General features: G+C 40.8%; 1 long non-coding RNA gene across 1 annotated transcript; it reads left to right on the top strand.

Annotated features, from left to right (window-relative positions):
• The first annotated feature begins 1,585 nt into the window (after positions 1–1,585).
• Positions 1,586–9,998, top strand: LOC134757287 (uncharacterized). Its single transcript, XR_010131082.1, has 2 exons — positions 1,586–1,623; positions 6,045–9,998. It is a non-coding gene; the product is annotated as an uncharacterized lncRNA (long non-coding RNA).
• The last annotated feature ends 390 nt before the right edge of the window (positions 9,999–10,388 follow it).

The following is a 10,388-nucleotide window of genomic DNA, read 5'->3' as shown; positions in this document are numbered from 1 at the left end:
TGAACTGACTTTTTGTAGTGATTGATATAACAGAGATAAATGGCAAGACAAGATTACTCCTGAAGGTCCCAAAGAAGATTTTGATAGTAAAGTAGTAATTAGTGCAAGAGAAAGTCTTGCTAAGCTGAGAGTTTTGGGCCACCCCTTGACTTCTAGTGGAGGCACTGAGGTATAACAAAACTTAGCATTTATTGAATGCTAAGGTGCTATACTCAGAATAAGTATAAGAAAATCTTGTTGTCAACTTATTGAGGTCTGGCTTCAGTTTCTATCCCTGTCCTAGAAAGGTGCCGGAGAGCCAGACTGGGTCTTCTTGAGAGGGACAAGGCAGATGGGTGGACTGCCAGAAACTAAGGCTGGATTTTTATTTTTTATTTTTTAACTAAGGAAGATTCTTTTAAAAATAATGTTGGGTGGAGTTGTAATTAATATGCTGGAATAGGCATTGAGAACAGAGAAATACCCAGGGAACTTAAAAGAGGGGGTCTCCAAAGAAGCCCACAAAAGTGCTCTATTAAAGTTAGAGCCACTGATTGTGCAACTCCCACAAAGAGCACCCTGGAGGCAGATTATAACTGCATCAGTCAAGTGAGATTTTTCTGCCCCTTACCTCCTCCGTCTCCCTTGTTCTAATCCAAAATACAGTCTTGTGAATGGGGGAGTAGGAGTGGAAGCACAAAGTGGTGAAGTAAAGAAGAAGTCAATTATGTCACTCTCCCCAACTAAGGCTATTACATCGAAAGCAGGCCAAACTGTGTACAGGATAAATTTAAATTGCATGACAGTTTGAAGTAGGAGAGTTTGGACTGGACTTTTTTTATTTTAAAAAAGAGACTTCATTTGATTAACTGGTAGGTTTTTTGTTGTTTTTTTTTTTGTTTTTTAATTACTAAAAGTGACCAACAAAGCTGTGAAGCTTGCCTGAGATGTCATCCAGGAATGGAGATAAAAAAGTTGAGAGAGTAGGCTTGAAGAAATCAGTGAGAAAGAACAAAATTACTTTGTGCTAGTACTGTACCAGGTCCAGCTTGTTCAATGAAAAGGTTACAATTATAAGGAGAAAAATGGTAAGTGTCATAGGAAAAGAAGAGGAAAAGTTCTAGCAGGATTGAATGAAAAACAGAATCTAAGAAGTAAACTGGAAAAAGCACTATTTGAGCAGGACCTGAAAATAACATTGTTTACTTCAGAGGAGGGAAATGGATTGGGAGAGTGGATAGAATTTAAAGGAGAGAAGGAAAGACTACTAACTTACAAGATTTGTAGGTTTGGGTTTCCTAGAAAACAAATCCTGAGGCAAAGCTGAATTGTTTATGTAAGAGTGAGGGAAAAAGGGAATTGAGACAGGAAAAAATTGGGAGCAAATTTAATGTGGTTCATTACTAAACTGGCCATTACTTCTCAAAGTTACATAACCAGAAACTTACCCATGCAGGACATCTTTGGGCAGGTTATAAAGAAACACCATGTGGAGGTGGCTGGTAAGATGGCCAAATAGGAACAGCTCTGGTCTGCAGCTCCCAGCGAGATCAACACAGAAGGAGTGTGATTTCTGCATTTCCAACTGAGGTACCTGGCTCATCTCACTGGGACTGGTTAGACAGTGGGTGCAGCCCACAGAGGGTAAGCCAAAGCAGGGTGTGGCGTCGTCTCACCTGGAAAGCACCAGGGGTCGGGGAGCTCCCTCCCCTAGCCAAGGGAAGCCGTGAGGGATTGTGCACTTTGGCCCAGATACTACGATTTTTTCATGGTCTTCGCAGCCCGCATATCAGAAGATTCCCTCAGGTGCCTACACTACCAGGGCCCTGGGTTTCAAGCACAAAACTGGGCAGCCATTTGGGCAGACACCGAGCTAGCTGCAGGAATTTTTTTCCATACTCCAGTGGTGCCTGGAACCCCAGCGAGACAGAACCATTTACTCCCCTGGAAAGGGGGCTGAAGCCAGGGAGCCAAGTGGTCTAGTTCAGTGGATCCCACCCCCACAGAGCCCTGCAAGCTAAGATCCACTGGCTTGAAATTCTTGCTGCCAGCACAGCAGTCTGAAGTTGACCTGGGATGCTCGAGCTTGGTTGGGGGAGGGACGCCCACCATTACTGAGGATTGAGTAGGTGATTTTCCCCTCACAGTGTAAAAAAAGCCACTTGGAAGTTTGAACTGGGCAGAGCCCACTGCAGCTCAGTAAAGCCGCTGTAGCCAGACTGCCTCTCTAGATTCCTGCTCTCTGGGCAGGGCCTCTCTGAAAGAAAGGCAGCAGTCCCAGTCAGGGGCTTATAGATAAAACTCCTATCTCCCTGGAACAGAGCACCTGGGGGAAGGGGTGGCTGTGGGCGCAGCTTCAGCAGACTTAAACATTCCTGCCTGCTGGCTCTGAAGAGAGCAGAGGATCTCCCAGCACAGCACTCAAGCTTTGCCAAGGGACAGACTGCCTCCTCAAGTGGGTCCCTGACCCCCGTGCCTCCCGACTGGGAGACACCACATAGTGGGGGTCGACAGACGCCTCATACAGGAGAGCTCCAACTGGCATCTGGCGGGTGCCCCTCTGACGAAGCTTCCAGAGGAAGGAATAGGCAGCAATCTTTGCTGTTCTGGAGGCTCTGCTGGTGATACCCAGGGAAACAGTGTCTAGAGTGGACCTCCAGCAAACTGCAGCAGACCTGCAGCAGAGGGGCCTGCCTGTTAGAAGGAAAACTAACAAACAGAAAGGAATAGCATCAACAACAACAAAAATGACGTCCACACAAAAACCCCATCTGAAGGTAACCAACATCAAAGACCAAAGGTAGATAAATCCACGAAAATGAGGAAAAGCCAGCACAAGAAGGCTGAAAATTCCAAAAACCAGAATGCGTCTTCTCCTCCAAAGGATCACAACTCCTCGCCAGCAAGGGAACAAAACTGGACAGAGAATGAGTTTGACAAATTGACAGAAGTAGGCTTCAGAAGGTGGGAAATAACAAACTCCTCCGAGCTAAAGGAGCATGTTCTAATCCAATGCAAGGAAGCTAAGAACCTTGAAAAAAGGTTAGAGGAATTGCTAACTGGAATAACCAGTTTAGAGAAGAACATAAATGACTTGATGGAGCTGAAAAACACAGCACAAGAATTTTGTGAAGCATACACAAGTATCAATAGCCGAATCAATCAAGCGGAAGAAAGGATATCAGAGATTGAAGATCAACTTAATGAAATAAAGCCTCAGGACAAGATTAGAGGAAAAAGAAGGAAAAGGAATGAACAAACCTCCAATAAATATGGGACTATGTGGAAAGACCAAACCTACGTTTGACTGGTGTACCTGAAAGTGATGGGAAGAATGGAATCAAGTTGGAAAACACTCTTCAGGATATTATCCGGGAGAACTTCCCTAGCCTAGCAAGACAGGCCAACATTCAAATTCAGGAAATAGAGAGAACACCACAAAGATACTCCTTGAGAAGAGCAACCCCAAGACACATAATCGTCAGATTCACCAAGGTTGAAATGAAGGAAAAAATGTTAAGGGCAGCCAGAGAAAAAGCTCGGGTTACCCACAAAGGGAAGCCCATCAGACTAACAGTGGATCTCTCTGCAGAAACCCTACAACCCAGAGATAGTGGGGGGCAATATTCAACATTCTTAAAGGAAAGAATTTTCAACCCAGAATTTCATATCCAGCCAAATTAAGCTTCATAAGCAAAGGAGAAATAAAATCCTTTACAGACAAGCAAATGCTGAGAGATTTTATCACCACCAGGCCTGCCTTACAAGAGCTCCTGAAGGAAGCACTAAATATAGAAAGGAAAAATGGGTACCAACCACTGCAAAAACATACCAAATTGTAAAGACCATTGACAGTATGAAGAAACTGCATCAACTAATGGCCAAAATACCAGCTAACATCATAATGACAGGATCAGATTCACACATAACAATATTAATCTTAAATGTAAACAGGCTAAATGCCCCAATTAAAAGATACAGACTGGCAAGTTGGATAAAGAGTCAAGACCTATCAGTGTGCTGTATTCAGGAGACCCATCTCACGTGCAAAGACACACATAGGCTCAAAATAAAGGGATGGAGGAATATTTACAAAGCAAATGGAAAGCAAAAAAAAAAAAAAAAAACGGGTTGCAATCCTAGTCTCTGATAAAACAGACTTTAAACCAACAAAAATCAAAAAAGACAAAGAAGGGCATTACATAATGGTGAAGGGATCAATGCAACAAGAAGAGCTAACTATCCTAAATATATATGCACCCAATACAGGAGCACCCAGATTCATAAAGCAAGTTCTTAGAGACCTACAAAGAGACTTAGACTCCCACACAATAACAGTGGGAGACTTTAACACCCCCACTGTCAATATTAGACAGATCAACAAGAGAGAAAATTAACAAGGATATTCAAGACTTCAACTCAGCTCTGGACCAGGTGGACCTAATAGACATCTACAGAACTCTCCACCCCAAATCAACAGAATATACATTCTTCTCAGCACCACATGGCACTTATTCTAAAATTGACCACATAATTGTAAGTAAAACACTCCTCAGCAAATGCAAAAGAACAGAAATCATAACAAACAGTCTCTCAGACCAAGTGCAATCAAATTAGAACTCAGGATTAAGAAAATCACTCAAAACTACACAACTACATGGAAACTGAATAAACCTACTCCTGAGTTTATTCAAGACTACTGGGTAAATAATGAAATTAAGGCAGAAATAAATAAGTTCTTTGAAACAAATGAGAACAAAGACACAACGTACCAGAATCTCTGGGACACAGCTAAAGCAGTGTCTAGAGGGAAATGTATAGCACTAAATGCCCACAGGAGGAAGCGGGAAAGATCTAAAATCAAGACCCTAACATCACAATTAAAAGAACTAGAGAAGCAAGAACAAACAAATTCAAAAGCTAGCAGAAGACAAGAAATAACTAAGATCAGAGCAGAACTGAAGGAGATAGAGACACGAAAAACCCTTCAAAAAATCAGTGAATCCAGGAGCTGGTTTTTTGAAAAGATTAACAAAATAGCCAGACCACTAGCCAGACTAATAAAAAAGAAAAGAGAGAAGAATCAAATAGACACACTGGCCACTGATGCAGCCACTGGGGCAAAGCAAGCAGCTGATGGTCAGGAAGACTAGTGAAGAATCTGAAGCAATTCATAAAGTGTCAGGTATACTCCGAAATCTACATCTGTGGTCCAGATATTAGCACTTGGATAGGCCACAGGTGTCTCAATCTCAACATCTCCCAAAATATTTTTAACCTTTTTTATTATGATGTATTACATACTGACAGAAAAGTAACAAAAAATTCACAGAGGGGGAGGAGATATTTGTAATACATAAAACTTAAAAAAGACCCATTCTAGAAGAATATGTAAAACCTCCTTCAAATCAATAAACAGTAAACAACCTAGTAGAAAAAAGAGGCAAAAACTTAACATATATTTCATAAAAAGAGAAATGCAAATGCCCAATAAATATATGACAACAGCTCTACTTAATTAGTAATACGGAAAATTCACTTTAAGTCACAATAATTCATCTTGTAGATAGGATAGAGTAGGAAAGATAGATGAATATTCTGCTGCAACAACTAGAAAAAAAGATAAAGCCGGGCACAGTGGCTCACGCCTGTAATCCCAGCACTCTGGGAGGCCAAGGCAGGTGGATCACTTGAGGCCAGGAGTTCAAGACCAGTCTGGTCAACATGGTGAAACTCTGTCTCTACTAAAAATACAAAAATTAGCCAGGCGTAGTGGCATGCCCCTGTAATCCCAGCTACTTGGGAGGCTGAGGCAGGAGAATTGCTTGAACCCAGGAGGTGGAGGTTGCAGTGAGCTGAGATTGTGCCACTGCACTTCAGCCTGAGAGACAGAGTGAGACTCTGTCTCAAAGGAAAAAAAAAGAAAAGAAAAAGAAAGAAAGATCACAAAAATCATTTTTCAATACATCAGTGTTCATTTAGATGAATTAAAATTTCAGCAGGAAGAGTTTTTTTGCTAGATAAGCTGGCAATGACTTTTCCTTTCTCATACTATCTTATTCTAGGCACAGACTGAGGAACTGCGCTTGGCCTAATAAGAATGATTCCCCTGGGGGAAAGAAACAGAAGAGCATTTGACAACTACATGGGCTGGCATAATGGATTGGAATTTAAAGGTGCTACAAATGTGCCACCAGTTTATCACATGGGACATTTTCTCACAGAGTGAAGCAGGAAGCTGGTGGGCCTAGGCCAGGAAGGCAGAGTGAAATTTCATGACGCTTAGAAGACAAAGAGCCTTGCTAAAATTAAGTGAATGGTCCTGCAACAAATACACAACAGGTCTCCCTTCTTAAGAAATCCGCCAGATTGTAAGACTGCATGGGGAGAGAAGCACGAAAGAATTAAGTTTAAAACTCCAAAGCACAGAAAAATGCTGAGGAGACAGGGACTCACGAGGCTTTCAATCAGAAGCCTGAAATGGTCACACTTGAGCATGTTGCTGGCTGGAAAGGCAGAGTAAAATGTCTTGTGATTTCATGGTGTTCAAATCTCTGAAGGACAGATGACTCTCCATTGGTATTTCAGGCTTTCCCTACAGTAGGCAAGTACTTTGGACCTACCAGTCTTTCAACCAAAAGCTCAGAAGGGTCACCTCTAAGGAACAGGTATAAATCAGAGGTGAACTAAGTTTCATTAAAACTATACCTCAGCTCCAACCTAGCTCAATTCCAGATTGGATGTGGTGATTTTCACCTTACCACATCTAGTTAACAAGGAAAAGTTTGCACCATCTCTGGGGGAAAATAGTATCACCTGTACTTTCTACTATACACAATATATGCATATAGTTAAAATTATAACACATATAGGAGGAAGAAAAAGGATATCAATAATCAAGATAAAAAACAAACAGAGCCAAATCCACCATGATCTATATGGTGGAATTAGCAGACAAATATTTTAATTTAATTTAATTTTTTTTTTTTTAGAGATGGGGTTTTGCCATGTTGGCCAAGCTGGTCTCAAACTCCTGGCCCCAAATGACCAGCCTGCCTTGGCCTCCCAAAGTGTTGGGATTTACAGGAGTGAGCCACCATTCCTGGCCCCCCAAAATTAAAAATCACTATTACAAATTTTAAAAAAATAATTGAAGAAGAGATATAAAAGTAGGTGAAAAAGTAGAGTGAAAATGTCTAGTGAATTAAAATTTATTTAAAAGAATCAAATGAACAATCCAGAAATGAAATAATAAACTAATCAAATGGGTTTAAGGACATATTAGAAAGACTAGTGAACACAAAAACAGGTCCAATAAAAATATTCAAACAGAACATAGAAAGAATAAGAAAAACAACAGTAATAAAAGACATGCAGGACAGATTCAAATCGCCTAACATATATATAATTGGAATTTTGAATGGAGAAGAGAAAGAGAATGGGGGTGAAGCAATATTTAAAGAAATAATGGCCAAGGATTTTCTTAAATTGATTTAAAAAATGTATCAGGCTAGGTGCAGTGGCTCACGCATATAATCCCAGAACTTTTGGAAGCCAGTGCAGGTGGATTGCTTGAACTCTGGAGTTTGAGACCAGTCTTGGCAACATGGTGAAACCCCATTTCTACTAAAAAATACCAAAAAAAATTAGCTGGACATGGTGGTGTGCACCTGTGGTACCAGATACTCGCAAGGCTGAGGTGGGAGGATTATCTGAGCCCAGGAAGTTAAGGCTGCAGTGAACCATAATTGCACCACTGAACCCAGCTTGGACAACAGAGTGAGACCCTGTCTCAAAAAATACATGTATATTAAATAAAATACATATTCAAGAGGTTCAGGATAAATGCAAAGATTACCATGCCCAGATACAATTTGGTAAAACTTCTGAAATCAGAGATAAAAAACTAAAATCTTAAAATCAGCTAGAAAAAAATGAAGCATTATCTTTAAAAGAGCAACAATAAGATTTCCAACTGACTTTTCAGCAGAAGCAACAAAGAATATGGAATGACATCATTCACTTGCTAAAAGAAAAAATTCCCAACCTAGAATTCTATACCAAGAAAAAGTTTTCTTCAAAATAATGTGAGATAGGTTGGGCACGGTGGCTCATGCCTGTAATCCCAGCACTTTGGGAGGCCGAGGCGGGCGGATCACTTGAGGCCAAGAGTTCAAGACCAGCCTGGCCAACATGGTGCAACCCTGTCTTCACTAAAAATACAAAAATTAGCTGGGCATGGTGGTGCATGCCTGTAATTACTCCCAGCTACTTGGGAGGCCAAGGCAGGAGAATCACTTGAATCTGGGGGGCAGAGGTTGCAGTGAGCTGAGATAGCACCACTACACTCCAGCCTGGGTGACACAGTGAGACTGTGTGTCATAAAAAAAAAAAAAAAAACAACTTTGGACCAAAGGAAAAAACAAAACCCAGAAAACAAAAACTAAGTGAATTTATTTCTAGAAAATCCACACAATAATAAATTCTAGAAGAAGTTCTTTAGGCTGAAGGAAAATGATCCCAGATGAAGTACAGAGCTGCGGGAGAAATGAAAAATAACAGAGTGGTAAATATGTGAGTCAGTATAAAAGTAACCAGATTTTTTAAAAAGCGACAATAATACAGATGGTTCCCAACTTGCAATGGTCTGACTTAAGAGTTTTCAACTCTACAATGGTGCAAAAGCAATAACATTCAGTAGAAATCATACTTTGAGTACCCATACAACCATTCTGTTTTTCATTTTCAGTATCATATTTGGTAAGTTACATGAGATATTCAACACTTTGTTATAAAGTAGGCTTTGTGTTAATTTTGCCCATGTAGGCTAAGGTAAGTGTCCCGAGCATACTGAAGGTAGGCTGCTCTAAGCTATGATGCCAGGTAGATTAGGTTATTAAATGCTTTTTTTTTTTTTTTTTTGAGATGGAGTCTCGCTCTGTCGCCCAGGCTGGAGTGCAATGGCACTATCTCGGCTCACTGCAAGCTCCGCCTCTCGGGTTCACGCCACTCTCCTGCCTCAGCCTCCCAAGTAGCTGGGACTACAGGCGCCCACCACTGCGCCCAGCTAATTTTTTGTATTTTTAGTACAGACGGGGTTTCACCATGTTAGCCAGGATGGTCTTGATCTCCCGACCTCGTGATCCACCTGCCTCGGCCTCCCAAGGTGCTGGGATTACAGGCGTGAGCCACCACGCCCGGCCAATTAAATGCTTTTTTAAAAAAAAAAAAAATATTGAGACAGGGTCTTGCTCTGTTGCCCAGGCTGGAGTGCAGTGGCAAGAACAGGACTCACTGCAGCCTCAACTTCCTAGGCTCAAGTAATCCTCCCACCTAAGCCTCCTGAGTAACTGGGACCACACGTGCATGCTACCACATCTGGCTAATTTTTTTTTTTAATTTTTGTAGAGGCGGAGTCTCCCCAGATTTCCCAGGCTGGGTTTTAACTCCTGGACTCAGGTGATCCTCCCGCCTCAGCCTTCCAAAATACTGGGATTATAGGCGTGAGCCACTGGGTTCGGCCCTAAATGTATTTTTGACTTATGATATCTTCAATTTAGAATGGATTTATCTGAACATAACCCCATCATAAGTTGAGGAGCACCTATGGTGTCTTGTGAGGTTTATTCCATATATAGAAATAAAATATATGACAACACTACAAAAGGTTGAAGGGGGATAAAAGGAATTAAACTGTTGTAAGATTTCTCTATTGTAGAAGTACTGATTTATTTTTACCGTATTTACTGCCTTATTGATTAGTGAGTATAATGAGTCAAATATAAAGAGGTCTCGAGAGTATTGTGTAATCTGATAGCTAGTAGCCACATGTCACTATGGAGCACCTGATGTGACTAGCTCAAATTGAGATGCAATGTAAGAATAAAACATCCACCAGATTTGGAAGCTGTAGTACGAAAGAATGTAAAATATCTCATAACAATTTTTTATATTAAATATGTCTTGAAATGATAGTATGTTGGGTACATTTGGTTAAATAAAAACATTATTCAAATTAATGTAACCTCTCTTTTTGCTTTTTTAATGTGACTACGACAAAATTTAAAATTACATATATGGCTTGCTTTTATATATCTATTGCACAGCACTGCTCTGGAGTGGTAATTTTCAACCAGGGTTGATTTTGCCACCCCAGGGGACATTTGCCAATGTCTGGAGATATTTTTGGATGTCACAGTGGAGAAGGGGCAATGCTGCTACTGGGTAGAGGCCAGAGATGCTGCTAAATATCCTACAATGCACAGGACAGCCTCCCACAACAAAAAATATCAGCTCCAAAATGTCAATAGTGGTGAGATGAAGAAACCTTGCTCTAAGGTGATCTTTAAGAGACTAATACCAAAAAATGTATAACTAAAAATTCTCAACTAGTCAAGAACAAGAGGATG

The sequence above is a fragment of the Gorilla gorilla genome, chromosome 1 (genome assembly GCF_029281585.2).
Source record: "Gorilla gorilla gorilla isolate KB3781 chromosome 1, NHGRI_mGorGor1-v2.1_pri, whole genome shotgun sequence".
Lineage (NCBI taxonomy): Eukaryota > Metazoa > Chordata > Mammalia > Primates > Hominidae > Gorilla > Gorilla gorilla.
The sequence above is the reverse complement of the archived record's forward strand: the minus strand, read 5'-3'. Positions and strand labels throughout refer to the sequence as shown.